We start from the raw sequence: 25,679 nt of genomic DNA, 5'->3' as shown, positions 1-25,679 counted from the left end.
TGACTGTTTAGTGAAATAAAACCGACTGGGGCTGTTCCCAAGAGAATACACTGTTTGGATAAAAAGTGACAAAAAGTCAAAAAGACCTACTGTACGGTGAAATTCCATGCTGGCATAGTACAACAGCCCTTCTGCTAAAGCAATCCAAACTTCCAGTTTGACAAAGTTAAAGTGAGTTCCACCATGAGCCACGATTCTCTTGACTCATTGTCAGGCCCTTCAGGCAAAAGCATCATGTTGTGGTGGTGAAAGTCAGCACCAGAACAGACCGCCTAGAAGAGCTAGGCGGTGTTGGGCTTTGTTGTGGTCTGACCCACCATAAGGAGGAGAACATTTGCTTCCTTATGAACTACTTGTGCCATGCAGTGGGGTTTGAGGACGAGCAGGAGGGCACTTGCTAAAAAACAGACAGCCCTTTGTGTAGCATGTGGCTGCCACGCACGCATGCACGCACGCACGCACGCACACACACAGTAGAGCATAGTAAAACTAACCATTTTTGCCATGCTAGCAGAAAAACTGGAGCAAGCACATCGGAGGCCTGACTTCACTACTGTCCCTCTTTAAACAGGTCGTTACATGTTAGTACAACATTTATAGCAGCTGTCAGGAAGACTATCAAGGAATACCAGCGCAAACAAATAAAAAGGACACTTCATGCCTTCGTGTTTAGTTACAGATAATGTTTCAATGTACAGTATGCATTGTGAGCTGGTATAGATCTGCTATTTTCAAAAGGTTATTATACATCTTTGAAACCTTGAAATGGGACGTTCCGGGGGTCCCCTGTGTTCCTATGTATGTATAGTATGTATTGTATGTATGTATGTATGTCTGTCTACGCGTCCTAACACGGATTAGCACGGAAAGCTGCAACACGATAAGTCTGTAATTTCTCGACCGTTTCGGACGCGGGAAAGCTCGCCGGAACCGGGTCAGCCCCCTGGGTGCGTGCATGGGTGGGGGTCTGGATGTTGCCTCCGTTTTGCACCGCTCACTTCACACAGGTGTGATTTTTATGAAGTCTCTTGAACTTGAACGCAGCATTTTGCATTGAACAAATTTCTTTCGAAATCCATGACGTTAAACCGCATCTCCACTATCTAAAGAGTGCTGGGTTGCGCCCCAAAAATATCTGATCTACAAGCTCTCAACACGTTGCAGCGCGACACGTTGTGAGCTTGTAGATCTGCTATTTTCAGTCTACAAGTGCCCTCTTTACGGGATGTCAGCCCCTGCCTCTCTAACACTCTGCATGTCCCTGCATGGCCACAGCCACACTGGTATTGTGTCCTATTGTTTCTTGCTCTCTTCTGTACAGCGCAGAATCCTGCTTCATAACTTTGAAAATTGCACAATGCATGTTCCACAGTGAGCACTGTAGTGCACATAACAGTGCCCAAATAAGCGTATAACTCAAAGCCCTCCAACCTGTATCTCACTCAGTGTCTGGAACATTGGATCATGGGTGTATAGGTGGCGTTGGCTGAACTAATAGAAGTGGGAGAATCAAACATATCTCTTGGGTGTACCATGTCATGCACCGCTACTTTGCCAGATGGCTCCCATATCCCAGCCATGTGAGAGATGTTAGCACTAGCTGATTATAAAGAAAAGCCTGGCTGGCAGATTTAATTACTTTCCCGTCTTCATGATGAACAGAGTTTGTTCTTCTCTCTTTTGATATTGAAAGTCTCATCCTCCTGCTCCAGCCACAGAACGTCTTCAGAAGTAATAATAGCTTTTCATTGATGTCACGTCTCTGGAAAACTCAGTAAATGTGATGTGGCGTCCCTGACTGTAGTAAGACCAGGTACCACACGAGCTGACTTCAGGTTCAAAAAGACCTTTTTTCCTGCAGTGTTATTGGCTACTGTCTCCCCTTGGAGCTCCAGGCGCTTTGACACCTGCAGCAGGGTAGAGCCATTATTGTCTTTTAAATATCGACCACTTGAACAATGGGCTGTCTGGAGGTGTGAAGTTCACTCCCGTGGGGGAGAAAGGGTGACAGGGGTCAGTTTGTCCGAAAACGAACAGGCAGAGAGTATAAGTATGCCTACATTCACATTTAGAAAATGTTTCAGAAGAAAAAGATTTACAAAAAAGAGATGATTTGAATCGAATATTTAGGAAAAGCCATGGAATAGGAACCTTCTGAGAGCTTCATGGACATAGATAATCAACTTCACAATCTCAAAATGGGTCAGAAAGACCTCACAGACAATAAATAACTAATCATATTTTATTTAGCTTTTAGTTTTTTTTAGTTTGTTTGATGTTCTGTGGGATGCGTTTACTGTATGTGGACAATCTGGACATTGATGACCGATACAGAACCTTGACACTGTGGACATTGTGAGATGTATTTAAGTGGTGCGGCTCGCCGGAACCGGCCGGGCCCCCTGGGCGCGTTCCTGCGGGTCTGGAAGTTCCGGGGACCCCCGGGGACCCCCACGCGGAGTTGCACCACTAACTTCACACAGGTGTGACTTTTAAAGCTCTCAATGGCTAGTGACAACTACTATATGGAATTCAAGTCATGGCAGCTGGACGGGGCCTATCTGTCTGTGGGTCTGTCTGTAGCGGGTGCTCTGACTGGACTGAACGCCTCAATCCAATAACACAGAAACGACAGGCAGGCTAATAATGTAACACCAGCACATTGAGACCAGCACTGAGATGCAGTGAGAGAGAGAGGGAGAGAGAGAGGGAGAGAGAGAGAGAGAGAGAGAGAGAGAGAGAGAGAGAGAGAGAGAGAGAGAGAGAGAGAGAGAGAGAGAGAGAGAGAGGGAGAGAGAGAGTGAGAGAGAGAGAGTGAGATGGGAGGGAGGAGGGAGACAGGCAACACAGGGCAAGCTGACGAGGAGAGAGACCGCCAATGCTTTCGGCAACACTCATGTTTTCTAGACATTCGCTGCCACAAATACAAATGTACATTTCCACGACTAAATAAACATAACATGCACATTATGTAACTGAATTTGATCAAGTTATGGAATTTGGACAATTTTAGACAGACTGGCTCATGGTGAGCAGTATAGACAGCGTAGGCAGATATTGACTTCAAACAAACAACACGCTTGATGACACCATTTGCGTGGTTGCAAAAGGGCTCCTAGTGTCCCATGTTTGACAGCTCTATATGAGAGTTCCATTTAGTGTTTCTGTCACGGACTCAGTCTTGTGTGGTTGTCGTGCAACCAAAGCTTGTGAAATGCAAATTGTCTTGGCATGTTCACCAGCGTAAGTTCAGGTAGCAGATGGTGTAGTGTCTATTATGCACTGACAGCGGGCTTATTCACTGGCAAGCACAACAGTATGATTGACACTGAAATATCATAATAACCATAACAACCCTTAACCCATTTTGGGCGGGAACCCCTTTTTGTGTTAATAGCAGATCTAAGCTCATAGCGCTACGAGCTTGTGGGTCTGCTATTTTTGTAAAATCGTGAAAATGTGCCTCAAATCTTTGAATATATATTATTACATTTTAACTCAAATCTTTGCTTCTGGGGAGGTCCCTGGAACTACATATTTTCAGATGGGAGGCGGAGGCATATTACATATAATTGTTGGGGTCCTTGACATGAAATATTGAGCACCAGTGATACAGAAACATACGGTTTTTCAGAAAACTGTCAGGATTTTGAAGACATTTTTTTAATTTCGACGTCAGGCCTAAATGGGTTAAATGCAATACTGTATGAATCAACAAAGCGAGCAAAAAGGAAAAACATATGTGTTAATGATATATGAATTGTAATAGTTTGGGATAGGAGAACTGCTAGTGAATGATATGCACTATACATAGATAGACCCACAAAATTCCCCAATATTGCCCACAAATTGACTAAAATAACTGATATAATAGACTTGGTGTGATGTGATGGGAAATGTTTATAGGAATGAGACTCAATGAGTGCTTTTTTTCTTTTGTAATCGTACTTTCACTCTTTTACTCTCATAGCATCATTTGTCATTTATAGCTTTGTTAAAACTATTAGGCTAACTGCTCTATACAGTATGCTGAGAGTCTGAACCAAGCCCCATTTCCGTTCAAGCCTCAGTCAAGGACATTAAGCCAGTTCCATGCGGATGGTAATGAAACTCTCATCGGAGCAAAACATTCCCATGCCAAAATGTCACCGTGGATGTGGTGTTCCTGATGTGGGTGTGTCAGCACTATTCTGCTGATATTGCAAGTTTGATTGATAACAGCCATGCATCTAACCTTTATTTGCAGAACAAATATGAACAAAATGCTGTATGTATGTCATGAAAAGGCCAGTGTTCTTGTGTTGGGTTGTTCCGTTTCGTCAGGCCCACCTTTTTAGGTTCTGCTGCTGTCTCAAATTTGAAAATCCATCAAATGTGTTCTACTTGATCTCTTCTGCACTATAGTCCCTCCTATTTGTTGACGAAATTGTCGATATATTTAGTCATAGTTTTAGTCGTCATAGCTTAGTTTTTATTTAGTTTTCTTCAGTGAAACAGGTAGTCGACGAACATTTATTCGTCATAGTTTTAGTCGACAGAATCAACACTGGATTACGGTAAGCAATTTATGAATTTATTAAGTAGCCGTGTAATAAGCCCTCGCTGGACGTTGTTGAGAAATAACCCCCTTTAGGTGTTTAATCATCCTGTCGGACGTTATTTCTCAACAACGACCAGCGCAGGATATATTATCCATTGCCGAGCTGTCACTGTATCTGACAATCACTTGAAAATGCACACGGCCAAAGTCTTTTTCTTCTTCTTCTCTCCTTTCAGTGAAAGGAGAATAGAGTGGGTTATTTTTAGACATTTTAGCAGCGTTGTAGCCCGAGGTGTCACGCATCAGATGCAGAGGTTCTCATGGAGTCACTGTGGTGAAAGAAACAGCTGAATGGTGTAATTGCTTGGGGTTGCACAGGGATGAAAGATCTCAGAAGCACTGCGCTGCACTAACCCAATCACCACTCTGTTGTTGTACATCAAGGCAACCCTTGGCCCAACAGACTAAACATACTGGAGAGAATACCATCTGGTGCCATGTTTTGTTCCATACTTCTTTGAATGGTTTCCCAAGCAGATTCATATTCTCTCTCTCTCTCTCTCTCTCTCTCCCTCTACATTGGCGGTTCAGCATTTCTTGTTACATATTTAAAGGAGAATTCCATGCTATAAGGCTTTCTTACCTTTCTTTGTAGTTGTTACGTCCCCACCAAAGAGGTCAGGTGTTTTTTTGTGCAAAAACTCCTTATTGGCTATTTCCCCTACCATAAGTCCTCAATGAATTGCATTGAATTGCATGGGGCTATGGGGTGTTGTGCTAATTCGCTTCCATTGAAATAAGTAGTAAAGCGTGCCACTTGGGATATTAATTACATTATGAAGAGAGGACCAACAGACAACAAACCGATTATAGCTAACTAACCAACAGACAACAAACCGATCATAGCTAACTAACCAACAGACAACAAACCGATCATAGCTAACTAACCAACAGACAACAAACCGATTATAGCTAACTAACCAACAGACAACAAACCGATTATAGCTAACTAACCAACAGACAACAAACCGATTATAGCTAACTAACCAACAGACAACAAACCGATTATAGCTAACTAACCAACAGACAACAATCCGATTATAGCTAACTAACCAACAGACAACAAACCGATTATACAGTAGCTAACTAACCAACAGACAACAAACCGATTATAGCTAACTAACCAACAGACAACAAACCGATTGTAGCTAACTAACCAACAGACAACAAACCGATTATAGCTAACTAACCAACAGACAACAAACCGATTATAGCTAACTAACCAACAGACAACAAACCCCAACGCACGCAATGGGAGGCCGATTAGACCATTCATATCTACTTGGTCCAGTGGAAATGTAGATTTTTTTTTTTTTAATAAATCACTCATTGATTCACTCGTATATCATAATCCGTTTTAATTTACAAAAAAAAATTCTCAGGTCAAATATTCATACGCGATTAAATAAGCGATTAATTTTGATTAATTGATCACAAAGCCTGTAATTAATGGGAGGCATACTTTGGTTAGACATAGCATTGGTCCGACTGGATTAAGGTTGGTGAGGGGTGCGTTAAAACGACCGGATTAAGGTTGGTGAGGGGTGCATTAAAATGATTAAGGTTGGTGAGGGCGTTAAGGGTTAAGGTTTGGGAGAGGGTTAAGGTTAGGTTTAGGTGTGCTGCCCCGTTGGAGGTTAGGGTTAGGGTTTGAGATATCGGTTATGTCTAACCAAAAGCATTCACCCGTAATTAATTCGATATTTTTTTATTTATAGTCCCAGCGCTAGTTAGTTTCCAGGAGAAAAACTCCCATTCATATTCTGCATAAAAGGATTTTATTATCAACTATAATGGCGTAGCCTCTGTATACATACTGTAACTGTACCACACATTATGCTATTGTGAGACATTTTCACCTATGATGGCATGCCCAAAATAGGGATGCCAGTTTGAAAGCGTAAAAATATATAAAAATAATAATATTTTTGTAATAATAATAATAATGACAGTGGCTGAGGGGGTTCCAGGGGTCCCCAGCTAAATGATAGTTTGGAACTAAATTGATTGATTTTACAATATAAATTGGGGGTCCCAGAGATAGAAATGCCATTAAATGAGGGGCCATAGCCTAATTTATGTCAAACTAGGGGTCCTTGAAATGAAACGGATTGAGAATCACTCTTAAATCGTAAAATAATCTTCTCTTATGGGGGTCCCTGGCATATCTCTTCAAATGGGGGGTCCGCAGGCGAATTAGTGTCAATTTGGAGGTCCTTGACATGAAAAGGTTTGGGAACCACTGAACTAGACCAATACAGTATATGAGTCAGACTCTAGTTGTTGTTGCACACAGACAAGCTTTCTCCATGCAACCAGTGGAACTGGGTGACCAAGACGTACAACATTTTTAAAAATATATGATAATGTTAGCATTCAAATTCAGCACATTATGCAAGCATTTGATCTGTGAACTAATTGAAAATTATAGTATAGAGCCTAGGAGTTGGGCCTGCAGCCTCCAACATTATTTATCACATTAAAGTTAATACATTTGATCTGATCATCCACAGAGTAGTGGGAGAGGCACGCCATGCTGTGTTAATCCAAGCCCACTCTTCTTGAAGGTGTAATTAACCATCCAGCAGAATGAACAAATTAGTTAATTAGGGACCCATTTGGAAAGCCTCAAAGTTCACTAGAAAGTCTTGGATTCCACTTAAAGAATCTGTCTACATAAAATAGCTTCTGATCCAGTGTACAATGCTAATGGGAATGTCCCGGCGTGATTGATACCACAAGTCACTGAATTTGAATACAGCAAAATCGTCTCTATAGTCCTGTCCTGTGCTTCACCATGTGACAGTAGCCAAATCACATGTATTGATCACATCCATTATGAGCACTAATTGCACTTGATAAGGTGCCTTTGTGGTCAACAGCATGGATTTAAGTTGTCAGATTGATGACAGATTTGATTCTAATTACTCACTGCTGAATAATAACATGGCCTATTTAGCCTGCACAGCTGACAATGACCTTTTTTTACTGTCACCTCTCTCTCTCTCTCTCTGAGTGACTGAGAAGTAAAAGGGTGAATTTAATGATTTGATGTTAACAGTAAAATGGGTCCTTGGGAGCCTCAACAGCTGGGAAAAAAGAAAAGGAAAGCGAACATTTGGCTGGCAGTGCTGCTTGCGTCAGCACTTAGTGCCGCACGTTTAAACGTTCTGCTTTCACCCGGAATGGCCCACAAGAGGGATGCCTGAAGGGAGTGGGGAAGGGTGGTGGTGGTGTTGGGGGTGGGCAGGTTGCTTTTGACGCAGAGGTCCCGGGGAATCGCAATGGCCATTCATCACATTAATGAGCCGCGTCTCTTTTATACTTACAAAAAAAGAGAACGGAGACTTTTCTCCACAGTTGGTCACTAACTCTATCGTGATGCAGCATTCTCCTGATGGTGGCCCCAGCTAATGACAAAAGGCAGCTAGTTTCACAGTGAAAGTCTAGGAGACCCTCGTCATGGTGGCACTCACATTTCCTTTTCTATTCGACTGGTTCAAATGGAAATGTCATGTTTCAAATGTTCCTACGGCGGTACATCAAAATAAAATGGGGAAAACTTGTTTCTATCCACGAATCCAAGATCGATCGACACCTGTTCCTTTCCTTTTCCTTCTCGTTGTTATTCCTGGTGAGAAGCCAACACATGGTAGCTAGACATGTCCTGCAAATCAATTCACAACTGCTGTGCGTTGTTACAAGATCGACACATCATTGTAGCCCAAAGTAAAAGGATGAAGGAAAGCCGTTTTCCTCACTACAATAAGCTGAAGGAATGTTTTCAATTTGCATTTTAAGATGTACAGGCTCACATTAGCATGTTTATATGCATCAATTCTGACTCTCATGAATGCTGCTGAGCTCATGTTGGCACATTAGCACATCATAGACGATTTCCATGGCAGCCATATTGACATTGTAGGCCAGGGTATAGGCCTACAGGTGTTATCAATGATACTAATTAATACTGCTCTAAATTCCATTTAAAGCAGTGGTTCCCAGAGCAGTGGGTCGCAAGGAAATTACCCATTAATTGAATGAAGAAATAAACAAAAAATGTAAGAAATTCCATAACTTAGAAAACAAATGTTTAAGAAGTAGAGGAAATAACCGGTCTACATATACAAGCTCACAACATGGCGCGAAGCGACTCATTCTGAGCTTGTAGATCTGCAATTTTCACTAGTTTGGGTCTTGAGAAAAATCTTGGGAACCACTGTTTTACAGCATGTGGAAGGATGTTTTTTTTATCCAGCTTTTTCCCTGCCAAGGTACTGGGGCTCCTTGTGTGTGTGCTTTGCTTCCTTCAGGCAGTGTTGCCATGTCTGCTTATTATAAGCAATATTTGACTTGTTTTTTCTGTAAAGTCACTTGCAAATAAATTATTAGTAGTAGCTGGTTGTTGGTTTTTTGTGGCTTGACTCTAAAGTGTACAGTAGTTGCTTATTTGGGCTTGATTCCTAATGTTGTTTAAACCAGTGGTTCCAACATTTCTTCACGTCAAGGAACCCCAGATTAATATGGAATTGTTCACAGACATCCATCTGAAAATATGTTGTGCCTTTTTTATTAACATGTTAAAAAAATATTCAAAATCGATGTATTCTCAATGAGTTTTTTAAATAACAGATGTACAACCTCACAATGTGTCGCTGTGAGCTTGTAGATCAGCTATTTTCATTTGTGCTTGCATTTTTCATAGACCTGGCCACTCTTGCAAAACTGGCAACACAGCAAGAGAAAGAGGAACTTATGCTCACACAAATGCAAAGACTTATGGGCTATATGAAAAACATAGATAGGCTTGGGAATTAAGCCAAAATGCTGGAAGAGTCAAAAGATAGCCTCAAGGTCAGCGTGTTAATCACCATGCGACGTTCACAGCGCCTTTCTCTCTCCAAACGTTAATGTTATGAGAGAACTCTGAACACTGTGCTGCCATGGACATGGATTTACGGCTAGCAAAAAAGGCAATTTATGAATTTGAATACTTTAGAGCAAATCGGTCCATTTGGTAGTACCCTCAAGTGGAGTTTAAAGGACACCAGTTGAGCTGCAAAGTCTAGTGAACCGTTTCTAATATAGCACGTGACACAGACTTAACCCATTCTGGACGGGAACCCTTGTTGGTGTTTTAAGCATTATGTTATACTTTAGCTATTGAAAAATAGCAGATCTACAAGCTCGTAGGTCGTTATATTCAAATCTTTGAATATAATATTATTTCAGAGTTTTTTACTCAAATCTTTGCTTCTGGGGAGATCCCTGGAACAACATATTTCCAGATGGGGGTCGGTGGCCAATTGCATATAATTCTGGGGAAAATGTTTGACATAGAAAACGACTGACATAGAAACATAGGTTTTTGAGTCATGATTTAGAAGACATTTGTAGAATCATTCTCAGGTCTAAAGGATCTGCTTTTTTTAGTTGGACATGAACAAGCCTTGCTCTCTCTTGAGTGCCCCCCCCCCCCCCCCCCCCCCACGACACCTAAGGCTTCCCAGAGTCCCTTGTCAAGAGCAGTGGTGTGAAGTAGCTACAGTAAGTACATTTACTTATGTACTGTACAAAAGTACAGTTTTGAGGTACTTTTTACTTTACTGGAGTATTTCCAATTTTCAGTTATTTTACTTCTACAGCACTACAATTATTTGAAAACTTTAGTTACTGGTACTATAGTTGTAGATTTTGATTATTACAAAAAAGTACATGAAAATAGCAGATTGAAAGCTTGTAGATTTTCAAAACAGGATTTCTACATCTACTACTGCAGTATTGATGCTTTTACATGAGTAAAACATTTGAGAACTTTTTTCACTATTTTGCCAGAGTCACTTGTCAAGCGTGTTATGTGTGCTTTTCCCTGGGCTTTGCAGTGGCTGTCTGGTCGGGAGCCCCTGAATGATATGACTGCATCACGAGATGAGCTCTGTCCAAGGAGCACTCCCAGCCTCAGCAGGACACCGCTGGGACAGTGGCAGTCCCTCTGATGACGTCACAATGTGACAGCAGTGACAGCTTCAACTCAAAAGTATTGAAACTGCATGCATGGAAGCAGTGGACTGCTAAAGGAAACTGTGTGTGTGTGTATGTGTGTGTGTGTGTGTGTGTGTGTGAGTGTGCGCGACACGCATGCATGCATGCGCACCGTGTACACACGCCTGCCTGATGTCATGTCATGTCTGATGGTTTATACTTTGACTCCACAGCATGCATGTGAGAGACAAAATGGTTCTTTTTTACTCCACTACAATTCCTTTAGTTAGGTTTTAAATGTCAGCCATTTGCCGATCTACAAGCTCACAATGTATCGCAATGCACTGGTATTTACAAAAAGATTTGAGACATTTTGAAATAATTTAGTACTTTACAGAATTAATTGAATAAGTACACTCTCATTGACTCAAGTAAAATGGAGTCAATGGAATACATTCCACTTGTAACAGGGTATTTCCACATTGTGGTATTGTAACTTTTATTTAAGTAAGAGTGAGAGTACTTCCACCACTGCTGTGGATTGACTGTGCTGGTGCACAGACCCATGCGGAAATATTGCGTGTGAGTTTCTCACTAAAATGAGATCACGCTTAATCAGGGAGCTTCTACAAAGGCTAACCCCCCCCCCCTTCTGTAAGGACACATATTCTCAGACGCCATGTTTTTTTTAGGCCTGCACCAAGTGAATGTTTCGCTCAATGAAATACAAATGTACTGTAGCGCAGTAGCGCAACATTGACGACCATGGACATGCTCTCATCTCTTATTCATGTGGTGAACAACCAAGCCAGTCTTTGTACTTAAAGTAAATAAAAATAAAATAGACATTATGCAGACCAAACTTTGACTCAACAGGCAGCTGTAGTGAACACTTCATTTGCATCGAAAGCAATGTGTTTTGACTCAAATACAAAGAAACAACTCCACTGCACTGTCTTATCCAAACGTACAGCGCTCGTCCTAATCTTGTTATTCTGTGCACACCGTTTGGCGTTGGCAGCCGCACGTGTCCATCATCACCAGCGCTAGTCGTGCTCGTTCACAGCCGTCTGCCAGCGGAGATGACTGTCTGGGGAGCAGCTTCAGCGGCAAGGGACGTTTAAAAGAATATGCCACCACCGTCCTGCTTCTGTCCCTCTGCATTTGCTGTCAATAGAACACTGCCACTTTGAGCCAGGGAGAACTGAACAGGATGGCTTCGTCTTGATGGCTGACAACTGTTTGCAGGCAGTCTGTTAAGTCGAGTGTTCACAGATCACACGTGTGTGCGGCGAGTGCTTGCACTTGGCTCCCCGAGTAGCCAGACTTACTGTAGCAAGGGTGCAATATGTGCCGATATAAGAGGTTGCGGGGAAGAGGAGGCACGCATTGGTCTTTCTTCCTGTATTTCCCTGGGATATAAATCACGTTAGAGAGATGGGGCATGTCCAATGGGTATGACTGTGATTGCATTGGACAACTGCATATGGTTGTTACCATCCCTCATAGCTATGTCCTTTACTTTAGTGTAATGGCAAGACATTAACATCTGCTTCCGTTGCTTGGCAAATGGTCAACGATCAGTAGGTAAAGGACCATAACAATATAGTCTGGCATGTTTAACCTTTGACTACAACGAACAGAAATCGCCATAGTTTTTTCCTTTGTTCCAATGAGACGTTGGAAATGCGTGGTGATTCATTATGTTCTGCCGGGCACGACACGAGAATGCTTTTGAAACATTCTGTGGCGCAAACTCTTTTCAGATGGGGGTACGCGGCCAAACACAATTTGGGGTTCCTTGTCATGAAAAAGTTTATGCCGTGTGCAACTGTATGCATGTTTGAGATTAGAGAGAACAGAGTCGGTTAATATTCTCCTTATGGGCGTGATGCAACCCAATTAAAATAAAAAGTTAGGTTTTGACACTCCTGTAGCGTGAAAGCAACTTAATTAATTGTGGACAATGTATGGTACACAGTATGTGTACCATACATTACATGTACCTTTGTAAGCAGCTAATAGCGATCAAGTGAGGGGTACTCATTTTGATGGTGAATTTAGAACAGTCCTTCAGGTCTAGGAGGTCAATTTGACCAAAAAGGGGTGATTTTGGACCCTGGGCCTGGTGGTATTTGTTTTCCAGGAGACCCTCAGGGGTCCTTGAAAGGGTTCCAGGGGGTACCCGGCAAAATGTGTAAATGTAGCATCCAAGATGAGTTTAAACACTTTAAAGGTCCAATGACACACCCTGAAAATATCATTAATCAACAGCAATGGTGGTAAGCGTAGTGTAAAAAGAAATAGGCTTCAATTGACCTAGATGTACAGCAATGGCACTGAAAGTATTAATGATACTGTACATCGCGTGATCTCACTGAAAACAGTCTGAAACTGCACATGACTCTAGCGGGTTACGCTAGTCATTTGATTGGCACATTTGCATTGATATTGCCTAAATATGGCATTCAAAAATATTCTTTTCTATCGAATATGTTAGTTACAAGCAATGCAATTGCGGTTGACCCGTTTGGTTTTTAAGGTAACTGCACAATCGCATATATCAGACTCGAGTACCGCACTTCCTCGACCACCTTCCAGCCACCTCTGTCTCCCCACTGAGTGTGGACTGTCTGTCTGCTCAGTTCTGCCCCTCCCCTCCCCTCCCCTCCCCTCCCTCCAGCTGAATCACAGCAGATCCACTGCTCCAATCTGAGAACTGCCGGTCACACAATCTCAAGTTGTTGGAAAAAAAAAAACCTGTTCTTCAAAATGAGTGAACTCCAGCTATTTTAGCCGAGGGCGCGGATATGGGTTCATTATGGGGAAAGGGAGAGAGAGAGTGGAAGTTGGCACAACCAAAAACACAGCGACGATGTTGAGACATCTGCACTCTTCTAGTGTGCTTTGTTAGGGGTCCTTGGGGGAGTTCCAGGGGGTCCCCAGCTAAATGATAGTTTGGAACCAAAAACAAAAAAAAAAACAATGTGGGAATATTTTGGAAACACAAACACAAACCTTGTATGGGGGTCACTGGCACTGACTGAGGCGTTGCCTAGCAACCGGGCCAATGCTAAAAGGTGATTTCCGGCTAAACCATTAAATATGAAACGGTTTTGGTGTAAAGCTTTAGGTACGAACATGTTCATACTTAGCAGATAACGTCCCTGGAGGGGGTTACGAATTTGTTTGTATGTATAGCAGTAAATTAATTAATTGTGGGTGGGGTCCACGTTGTGTTAGAGAACTATAATACATGTCCAGAAACTTCACATCAAAGATATAGCGATCGTTTGTGTTGCATTGTTTCTGTGTTTTCACATGTGTGTGTGTGTGTGTGTGTGTGTGTGTGTGTTTGTGTACGTGCGTGCGTGCATGTGTGCGTGCCTTGGTGTGTTGCTCAAGGTCCTGTTAGATACTCTCTCACTCCTCCACCATGTCTCCCTGCACAATTAATTTTATCTTTGGGGTATTATCAAGAGGGAGCTTGGCAAAGCAGCATGACAGAGAATACGCTCCAGAACCCCGAGGCCTGGGCTGGGAATTAATCTGTTTGACAAGATCTCTCACAAATGATTTGCCTGGCTTTCCTTCAGTCGGATGGTGCCACACTACCCCGGCATATCTGAGGGGCCGAGGGATAAGCATGTTTCCACCATAATGCCGACTGAATCAACTCGTTGAAATGAGCGCTGACGGCCGGGGCTTCACCCAATGTGGTGAGATGCGCACAGACGCACGCACGCATGCACACACGCATGCACGCACGCACGCACGCACGCGCTTTGGTTGTTGAAAAGAATACTACAGTACTACAGAGAATGGCACTCATTCAAATCAATAGTCGTAACAAAACAACAGCCATAGCCATCGCATTTCCATCATGGCCAGTTGACACTAGTGACGCTTGTTTTTTCTCTCCATGAGGCATGAATTAATGCAATGGATGAATGAATGATAACCAACATCATGGACAATATAACATTACAAATGAGAAATGGAGTGAAAGAGAATTATGTTATCTGAGCAGATTTTCTTTAAATAGATTATGGCAAGAACATTTCAGTAAGTCGTCTTGGAAGTCAGTTGGTTTAAAATAGTAACAGTTGTGGTAGTCAAGTTATTTATATCTAGTTATATAACATGTTACAGACCAGCAGGTTCTCATGAATTCATGTGTCGATATTTTATATCAGTCAAATAAAATGTCCATTCATGTCCAGTAGCATGTACACTGGTTTAAAGCACAACTCCAGACAAAAACTATAAAAAATATCCAGCAAATACTGAATCAAGCAACTTACAAACTGTCTGGGGTGCTCACAAAAGCCAGAGTAGATGTTAAAATGATCCCAAACATGTTTGAAAGTGAAAATGTTTGCTGGCAACCCCCTCAAGGACCCCTGGGGGTCAATGGATCCCACTTTGAGAACCAGTGACGTTCTGCTGCTGCTTTGAACATTATTGACATCGAGCAGACGCTTGATGCATTATCTGGGACTCCCAAAATTAATCAAAGTAATGATTCAATAATTATCTCAAGCACAATTAATTAAACATGCCAATGAACTCATCTTGAACAGCTGTCCTAGCCTCACCGCTTAATCACTTGTGAGAATTACCAAACACAAATGGAGGGACGCAGAGTGCATGCAATAATCTCTGCAAAGTGCATTGTTTACAAACAGTAATTAATATCATGCCGTGTATTAGGAGGGCTAAGTGACTGCAGTGCACTTCTGTAATTTGTCCTGGAGAGAGAACTGGGTTTGTAGCCCACTCCTTGCCTCTGCAGGCACCTTGTTAAAGGCTGGAGACAGATTACGGGACCGTGGTGCTGACATCATAGCAATCAAGCCCATGTTCCAAGCATTCACACAGAATTAATTAGTAAGTGTCGAATAAAATGATCCCTTGGAAGCCGGAGGGGAGAGTTCTTCCTCTGTGCAATTTAGTAGAAGCATGTTTGCTCAAGTTTTTTTTTTCTTTTTTCGTTTTACTGCTCCATTTCACTACTTTCACACAGTAAAATGTAGTGACTCCTGGGCAGTGAACCCCTCCTTCAATGCGAAAAACCAATAAAGAAATCAATAAAACAATGAATCAAAAATCAACAAATCGATCGATAAATGAAGTGCTGCAGCCTGTGATTAAACCACGTAGATCTTCCAGGCGCCACGGGGCCCCCTCCTCTTCCTCCTCCAACCCACCAATTTATCCCCGCACACTGTAAAATGGTTTCACTTTATGGCCTCATGCCTTAAAAACCCTGAAATGGCTCCCACTTTATTTCTCTGGTCGACAAACTACCTCAGCGTGTCAGTCAGTCAGTTGCCCCCGCTCTGCCTTCCTGAAAGGACCGACTGTGCCAACTGTCTGGTGGCTGTTCCTGTGATGAGGTAATTTCGGGCATCACACACACGGCTTTCATGGTCCGCGGAGCCTGACAGTCACTGCGGACTCCAGGAAATGGGCTGTGTGGTTCTGACATATGAGGGATCTATCTCCGGCAGACGAGCGTCTGGCGCGGGAATGAAGACAGACAACTTGTGACGCCAACCAAAGCGCTCTTAGAAATAGACTCAGGGTGGGGGTACATTGTGATAGACTCAGGTTGGAGCGCGGGGGTATACAGGGTGGGCACACATTGTCACCGTCGGGTTCTACTGTACGTGGTCAGGTCATGTACTGTATGACTACATGTAACCCGTAGGAGGTACACTTCACTTTATTGCACCTATCTGTCTTTTGTCTCCGCAGCGCAATCAGTTAGCGATGTATTGTTCTATTATGCATCAGTGCAATCTGAGTAATTGCCCTTCACTAATTATGGTTTACCGGTACATAAAAGCGACACAATTGCGATACTGTAAACCCATTGTGCAAAAAACTGTTATTTAGCATATTCATAAGCCTACAAATGTAATACCTTGCACGGCACTGTGCATTTCTAGTGAGTATATAGTCATTTAAGTAGCCTATGTGCGCGCACACACACACACACGCATGCGCGCACACACACACACACACACACACACACACACACACACACACAAACACAGCTAAATATTATACAGAAAGTTCAAGTTGTCTGTCTGTGCCCATGCTGTATATGGCCATGCCTGACATCACAGTACTGGCGCGATGGGCTTCGTTTGATGTCAGACCAGAGAGAGAGAGAGATACAGACAGTAACCCCATAGCATCAACGGGCAAGCTTCTGCTTGTTTATGACCAAGCTGCGGTGCACAGCCATGTGTGTGCACTTTGCCAGTGAAACCCTTGTTTAAAACGAGGGAAATGAAAAGCTAATGAAAGTTGAGACCATGAAACAACAAAGAAAGCCATCCTGCATGCCACCGTCCCAGTGGTACTTATCTCGGAGTAGCTCTTTTCATTTAGCTCCACAATTAACTCCACGGCTGAGAACCTGGTCGGTGCTTCCATTTGATGAGACTAAGCAGCAGGCATGGCCATTAGCCCTGCCTCCAGAACAGAGACTGGACAATGCTGCGGACCGCATTCACTGTTGTGTGTAAAATCAATTATTTCAAATTCTGTCTGCAGTGGAGCTCTGCTCTTTAATGGGAAAAGAACGTCCGCGACGCAGAAATCCGATGGAATCAATGACCCTTGTGTTTCTACAAGGAAATCTTTGAAAGCACCGAAGCCTCCTCCTTTTGTCCATCCTGATGTTTTGTTTTCCTCACTCCCCGTGTCACGGTGGAGAGCATTCACTCGATAGTTTAAACAAAAACATATTTTGATTGCACTCGCAAAAATAATACTAAAAAAATAATAAGTGCAGAGAAATGTTGCTGCTTGTCAGTCGTCAAAAGCGGAACATCTAATCACTTTGATGTTTTCATTGTTCGTCCCGATGTGTTGGTCTGCGGGAATCGATTTGCCACCCCTCCACCCCCAACGTAATTGGTCCTATGCCTGGTTTGTTAAATAAGCTGTTAGGCCAGTGGATGCGCTGGCCAGCTAAAATGGTATATTGTTGACGCTCTGGCTCAGAACATGCACAGCAATTAAACTGGCATCTGAATGCCTCGCGAGGCTTTTAAAAGTCTTTCTAGGAGTTGTGAGAGCCATTTACTGCCAGATGCTCTGGAGATGACAGTTATGTCTGTGACAGTTCCCTCTGATCTATTCATCGGTTTTAATGATATTTGACCTTGTGTTGCCGCACTATTTACGAGATCTGTTATGTGTTGTTGACCCGTTATCGTGATCTCGGACACCCCGCCTGGTCGACCGTGGTTCGCGCAATATTGAGATTGTGCACCGGACGGAAATGTGCCATTATCAGATTCCATATGATGTTGTATGGCTTTGACTTATCTGGCTCGCGCAGACTTTTACTGTAATAATTGCAGTGCATTGTCACAGAATGGCTTCGTCCCTGATCATTCAGTGACACTGTGGAAATCTGCAAAGCCCCCATTCAATGTCAGCCATTCAGAGGAGCTTAATGTATTTTTTGCTAACAGCAGAGTACAAGGTTAAAAGGTTAATATGAGACAGTGAGGCACAATTCTTTATGCTTTTGTAGCAATACATACTGCACTCTCTCTCCCTGCTTTCTTGCTTGCTTTCTTTCTACCCCCAACATTGCCCCCCCAACACTCACATACACACAGCTTGTTCTCCTCCCCTCAGTGTATAAGATGCAACAGAGCCATCCATCCAAACGCCCTAGACCATGAAATTAGGTTAAGACGTAAAGCTGTGAATGACACAGGTGTGGATACAAATGAGAACGTCCAAAACGAAGACCTACAGATGCGAGACTGGCGATACTATGTCGTTAAGGACATTCGGAATTACATTTTACAGCTTCCCCGATCTATTCTTTTTTATTCAGCGCGCTCTTCCTGTTGTGTATTAGTGGGCAGGACAGCACATTAGCATACATGCTGGGTGGGTAAGAGTTAAGGATATTAGGAGCTCTGTCATATTCCAAATCTCATTTCCCACGGAGAACTTTGAAGTCGCTCAAGCTCATCGACGCTGCCCCCGCTCCTCATATAAATTGGAGAACACACCTTGTCTTTCTTGCTCTCCCCTTTCTTTTACACTCCACGATGCTTGGATGTCAAGCCTTTCCTTTTTAATAATCTCCAGGCCTTGTAGGACTAAGATTTAACGTGTGACAAGTGCGGTGGCAATCACTGCAACCGTCGTCTTGTCGACAAAGATTATTAATGTACCTTGCCTAGCGTCATCCACCGATATGCAGGTGTAAACAAAAGCAGCGATAGCAGGCGGACTGAAAATAAAAGCCTTTGTTGCTGCCTTGACTCTGGTTTGATTGTTGGTCCGATTAGGATTTTAATACCGTTGGCAGAAGTGAGAGAATTGCAATGTCACAGGCATTTCAGTAAAACGCACTGGTGTGGCAATATCACAAAGGATGTTGAATGACATTTCTGTTGAGTGCGTGCGTGCGTGACGTGTGTGTACACAGGAATAATTAACAACAGTCATTTGCTCAGCGGAAACATTTGGATGGATATGAACAGTGCACCGTGGTAAGGAGCAACCCATGACTCTCTGGCACCATATTTAAGTGTGAACCATTATGTGCTCTGTGTTCCCTGATGAAGGATTAACCGCCGAAACGTTGGATGTCTTAACCTGCTGCGTCCTAATAAAGTATTGGCTATTGGCGTGTGCGGCAACTTTCTTGTTTTTTCAATATTCCCTCTTCAAAGAGCAACCCAACCCATGAACATTGAACAATAAACATGAACAACTAGAAAAAGTGCCCTTCTGGGCACAGGTCTCCACCAGGAGGATAGGAATATTTAGGAGTAATATAAACATGTTTTTTGTTTGTTTGTTCCAATCTTTGCCAATCAGGATGGAATATGGGAAATGGTGCAGATCCGTGTTGATGGCACGCATGCACAATCCACCTGTTGGTGGCGCTATAACAGGGCAATGTGAAATGGGTGGGCTATATTCCTCAGCCTAGTAGGAAAGTGCGTGAAAGATTTCACGTGAAATTGCACGCTGCGTTCATGATTTGAGGTTTTTTGTTCAAAACAGGCCAATCCTGCAAAATTTGAAAGCCAATGTTAGCCAATTAGGATGGAATATGAAATATCAGACACATCCGTCTTGAGCACATGACTATGGAGATACTGTGTAACGATTTGCGGGATTTTTGGACAAAATCTGTAGGTGTACTGTGCAAAAACTTGTTTTGCACAAAGCGGCCTCCTGGTGGCGCTATAACAGGCCGTTCTGGACATTTTGGGGCAGAGGTTCATCGTTGGCATCCAGGGAGTGTGTGTGCAAAATGTGGCATCGACCGGGTTAACGGTGGCCGAGATTAGCTTCTAACGGACGGACGGACGGACACACGGACGGACGGACGGAGTGCAAAACATACTCTCTCCCCATGCCTTCGGCCTGGTGGAGACAATAAGGGAAAGGGAGGTCATTTGGAGGAATGCTTACAGTACAGCACGTCGTTCCATATGGGCTAAGGCGACAAGCTATTATAGCATCCATTGGCCTAGATGCCTGCCTGCTCCATCTGCTCATCACTGCAGCAATGGTGGCCCGAGTTTCATCAAGGGGACCAACTGTGCTCAACTTCAACAAATTTGCTGAAGAGAGGGAAACAATGTGTGAATGACTGAACAATAAGGACTTGCTGGGATAAGAAGTGAGGCCCTGGGCAGCTGTGTGTGGTGCTTAGGCGGATCGAGGAGCATTGCTTCTGCCGATTTGGAGAACAAGCTTACAGATACGAGCAGTGCAGCTTTCACTTCTGACCAGATATGTATCTAAAGCTCACTGGCATTAATTTGGCCATGACTTGAAATACAATTACATAACGTAAAATGTAGATAAACAATTTTTCTTTTCCTTTGAATAGGTGGTTAAATAAAACAAAGTTCAGCTTATGTGCATTTACTTTTAGTTTGCTTGTTTATTGTATAATTAAAGCTATAAAAAGATTTTCATGCCATACAGTATATTAAATACAGTATACACCAGTAAGACGTCGCGTGCATGCATCTGCCTGGGTGACAGCAGACTGCTGGGCGAGCGCTGGCGCTTTGGAATGGGGGGGGAGTCAGATATCCGCCTGGGTGACAGCAGACTGCTGGGCGAGCGCTGGCGCTTTGGAATGGGGGGGTCAGATCAACATATCCGGCTGGGTGACAGCAGACTGCTGGGCGAGCACTGGTGCTTTGGCATGTGAGGTAAGATCTTACTTTTCGGGCCTGTTGAGAACTCTAGTTTTCACCGGCTGCTGGGCACGGCTGCACTAATAACTTTGGGGCAGGCCCGTCCAACTTCCGCTGCAACGCTAGTTCCTTTCACGAGTGGCTATATCCACTTGACTCTCCATGTTGTTCGTCTAGTCACTTTATAAAATACAATCATGTGAACCGCAGCCTTCAACCAATCTCATCTACGGAGTGCATCGAGAGAGGTTTGTTGACCTTGTGGAGCCGCAATAAAAAAAAATAACTAACGCATAAAACATCTAAGAAAATCATAACAGAAAATAGTGTGCCGGTAATATACAGCTCATGATTGGACGAGTGTGATTAAGCCAGCACTTTCCACGGTAAGTCAAAATACCCAGAACCTACCCGGGTGGTTAAAATGAACACACACTGCATAGCTGGAACATTAACAAGAATTCAGAAGCTGCTGTCTACCTTTTTGGGGGGATTGGTGGGTACTGAGATGTATCACTTGCTATTTTCATATAATTTATATAGTAAATACCTTGCTTGCACTAACAGTATATACACTGCACAAGTACAGCATCCTCTTTAAACGCAGTGGATCTCAGCTGCTTACATTTCAAGAACCAGAAGTTTTATGTGCATTAGACGTTTTTGGCCCAGGTACCCCTTGGGGGGAGGAATGTTTTCCAGGTACCCCCTCATCCTCTCAACACCAATAAGCATACAGTATTTGCAAACTTACATTTATGCCATTGGAACTATTTGTATTAAATATTTTCAATCAAATGAAGTCACAACACGAACAGGCCACGAACCCTCACTCAATATGGTTGTCATCTCTGGGATCCCGAACACTAAAATCCTAAACAATGCTTAAAAGAAAAGTCTAAACAGTACCTAACATTAACATTAGGGTAAGTGAGTGATATTTTATGGTTTAAACAGAAGTTTTTTTCTTCTCAGAACACAGGACTTTTCAATTAAAACCTTTTAATACACGTTTGAGGGACCATGATAAAGACTTTTAATGTTTGTAAAAGCAGCATGTCATGAAACCTTTAAAACGTAAACATTCTATATTGTGATAGTAATGGTAGCGATAGTGTTTGTTCAGTAATAGTCTCCTCCTTCTCTCCAGCTCTTTAGTAAACAGAACATGCATGATAAGGTGAGTTGCCAATTTCAGCCAATAATGAGAATATACTAATTTATCAGCATGGTTCCAGTTCCAACATTTTCTGTTCATTTATTTGTGCAGTTTTTTCTTTTTTCTCTCACAATTTCACTTGTATATCCTGTATCCCGCCAGAAGCATAGAAAGCTTAGATTAACGTTTGTCTGGCAGCCCGCCAACAGCTTAGCCTACGTATTGTAGGCTTTATATTCTTTAATCCATGTTTTGATCGGATTGCATCGATAGCTATCTCTCGTTAGCATCCCAGTGTAAAGTGTGACGCGGCCATTTTGAAGATGCGCGCTCATCCACTTGCACTATGTACTGCATGGCATGTATCTCCAAATCGGCACAATGCAGGCGCGGAGATATAAGCGAGGCAGTCGCCTCAGGGAACCGGGAGGGTGGGGGGGGCCCGGCCGGCCGGCCGCTCCGATGCGTGGTAGTGAACTGTATACTCTCTCTTTCTCTCTATCAATCTCTCTCTCTCTCTCTGGCTCTCTCTCCCACAAACACGCTGTTAAGTTACCGCGACTAAGACTACATTTCCTGTCAATAATAAGCAGTGTAAATGTAGTTAATTGGAAGTTAAAGGGAGACGCTTTATTGTGAAGGGCCCTTCACGGCGCAGGCAGGAAATAGAGTGTTTAAACTGGGCTGCTTGGCTGCACGTTAGACAGTAGATGGATTTGCTCCGGTATGTCCGCTGTGGCTGTATACAGTTGTTAGCGCTGCAGACTCTGCAATCGCCTGATAAATTTGAGTTCTGATTCTTTGAACAGTCAAAACAAGACATGAAATTACCACAGGCAAAAGAGGGCAAGATAGATGGAGTAAAGGTGGAATACAAACACAACAGCAGCAGCTCCATCCACATGCACTGGAGGTGAGTATTCCTTCGCATGAAAGGAATACCAAGACAACAACAGTAACCTAATCATAAAGATGGACGGACATGCCCACGTGAACTTTATCACTTGAATTGAAACATTAAGAGACTATTTAATCAACTTTCCCGAATCTGTCCCATTCATCACAGCCATGTACAGACGGCAGGCACAAGTGAGTAGCAGCCCTACACCCTCCGGTATTTGATTAGCTCCGTTAGGAATGAATGGTTATGGACATTTCAACATGTAACGTGATTTTCAATATGCAACCTGTGTATTCATTGCCCCCTCAACTGAGCCACGTTGAGGGGTTTAGTCCGAAGTGGTATTTACGGTTCCGTTCGGCGTTGGGTGGTGGCGCGGGGGGGGGGGCTGTCAATCTCGCCTCAAAGCCCGTGGGACACTCCAACCGCCACTGGCGCAATGAATGTCGTTTCTGGTGAAAACAAGGTTTTTCGACGGCCGACAGCAGGCGCTGTGATACTCACAGTCTGGGCTTTTTCTGCACCGAGCGAGAGAACAACAACCGGTCAAGACATCCCACGCAGCATTACGCCATCGTAAAACAACCGGTTACGGATATTTGGCTCTTCAAAATGAGGGTTGAAAGGGGGAAAACTTGGCAATGCGCGACAAACAGATGAAGTAATCCTGGCGGTCAAACGGTTGCTAACTAGAATGAGTGAATACAGTGTGGTCTAGCTGCAATGCCAGATTCACGATTAAGCCTCCAACATTTGAATACCCACTACCATTTAAATAACAATCTGAAGAGAGCACAATCACAGAGCCATTGTCCATCTGTCTTTCATCAGTCATGCTGTAGGACTCGTTGCTGTATTGAGAGAAAACACATCTAAAGCTGGGAAATGTTAGCGCACCATATTGACTATTGCTTCCGCTATAATGGGTATTGACCTCGACATCGGCAGGGAATCTGCTGATATATGCAGTCCTTCAAACCCCATTGCGTTCAAACACGCAAAGTTTCTGTTTCAATCACCATTGACTGACATTGACACAAAAGGCCGCTGAGCACTTTAAAGGGAATGTGAAATGCGCAGGTGTGAATGTACTATCATCTGAATATGATTTTGATTGATAGTGCTTTAATGGCCGCATGAAAGGAAGAATCCAGAATAAATCTGCCAACTAATGATCCTTACAGTTTTTTGAATTATGTTTAACCTGGACATTGCAGATACCCTACAGTAGGAGCGAGAAGCGAGGAGAAGTTAAAAAGTGAAATTGGATTGCCAATCAACTTCTCAATGCATACGGTGGGGGTAAAGAATGACCAATGATCGGCGAGTTGCCACCAAACCATTCTTCATGCAATGACATGACTGTGCAATACAAAGTAAATGGCAGTAATGGATTTCAGAAGAAGCAATTATCAGCATGTAAACGTATCCTTATGGCCCTTTATGCAGACAAAGGTGCTAGCCTATGTTATAATTACATACACATGCCCCTGAATGGAGCTATAAAAATGCATTTCCCATAGCGATAAATCAGCTCATTCAATGTGTCAGGGGGGTGTAATCGCGATGCGATGCGTTGCGCGCACGGCTCCCAGGGACACGCGTGCACGAGCACTTGAGGGACGCCCAGGGTCAAGTGGTTTTCAGTGCGCACAATGCAAAGTCCTGACGTTAGCTAATATTTCATGATGTGTTCTTTTTTTTATTTGCATACACGCTGCTGCCTCAGCCTGCTTTCATTGTTGGGGCTCTCTGTTTGAATGTCACCACTGTTATTACAGCAGATGATGCGACAGCACGTCTTCCTCCCTCGCTTCCCGTTGAGAGCATTCGTCCCTCCCCTTTTTTTCCCCCCGCTTCTCTCCCCGTCTCTCTCCCGCACCCACTCCTTTCCTTGTTTTCTCTGCAATTTAATTTAACGACTGTATTTATCTGTCTGCCAACTCCTCTCTCATTGAATCAAGTCTGATGCCCTCTCCAAAAATCGTTGCTATTCAACCACTCTACACACACTACACTGCTCTCTGGCTATAATGGATGAAAAAGAGGAAGCAACAGAAGTTCTTCTGTTGTTTTTTTCCACCCTTTCTTCCCTGCCTTGTTTGTAGAGGAAACACTGACAAAGTTGCCTCCGGCTGCCTTGGAGAAAATGGACACTTTGACATTTTATGCCCCGGGATGCGGCAAGGCATTATATTCCTAATAAACACTGTTTATTACCACTTTGACAGCTGACTCAACCCCATTGCCTCTGCCTCTACCCAGAATGCACACAGACAAGTGCCCGATTGCCTCCTGGAAATGGTCCACAGTCATGCATTCTGTCTCGATTTGCCCCGCCCTCTGGTTTTAGTTTTTGGGAAGAGCGACTCATTATAGTCGTATGTCTGCATGGACATGCTGCGTGTTATCAACCGGGGCCACTTTGAGGCCAATTAAGCGCCAATTAATCACGTCTCAAGGAATGACGAGCAACAGATGAAGGATGCAGGAAGTTGTTTGACTCGTAGTCTCGCATAGACTTTCAGAGATCGTTGCCTACTGAGAAGTGTGGTGATGTTCTTATTCTGTGTTGTGATAGAGGTGGGTGGTAACAATTCAGAGATGCACAAACAAAGAAAATAACCTAGGTGTGTCCTTAAAGAAAATCCAAAACAGTGGGAGTAGTTTGTTACTCCGCTGGCCATCTAAGCCCATACAATGATTTTAAATGTATCCAGATCAAAGTCAAAGTCGTACGATTTGTCACACACGTTACCACAGTGAAATTTGAATCTGATTGGTAGGCGGAGATATCCAATTTTCTGGCTGTGTTAAGACTATAGT

The 25,679-nt window shown here is 43.3% G+C and overlaps 1 protein-coding gene across 20 annotated transcripts in view; it reads right to left on the bottom strand.

Moving 5' to 3' along the window:
• The window catches only part of LOC310875778 (receptor-type tyrosine-protein phosphatase delta), a 337,144-nt gene that overhangs the window by 281,459 nt on the left and 30,006 nt on the right, over window positions 1–25,679 (bottom strand). The window lies entirely within an intron of this gene.

This window comes from Protomyctophum parallelum (assembly GCF_964188405.1).
Source record: "Protomyctophum parallelum genome assembly, chromosome: 18".
In the NCBI taxonomy this organism is placed as follows: Eukaryota; Metazoa; Chordata; class Actinopteri; order Myctophiformes; family Myctophidae; genus Protomyctophum; species Protomyctophum parallelum.
This window is presented reverse-complemented; position numbering and strand designations above follow the sequence as displayed.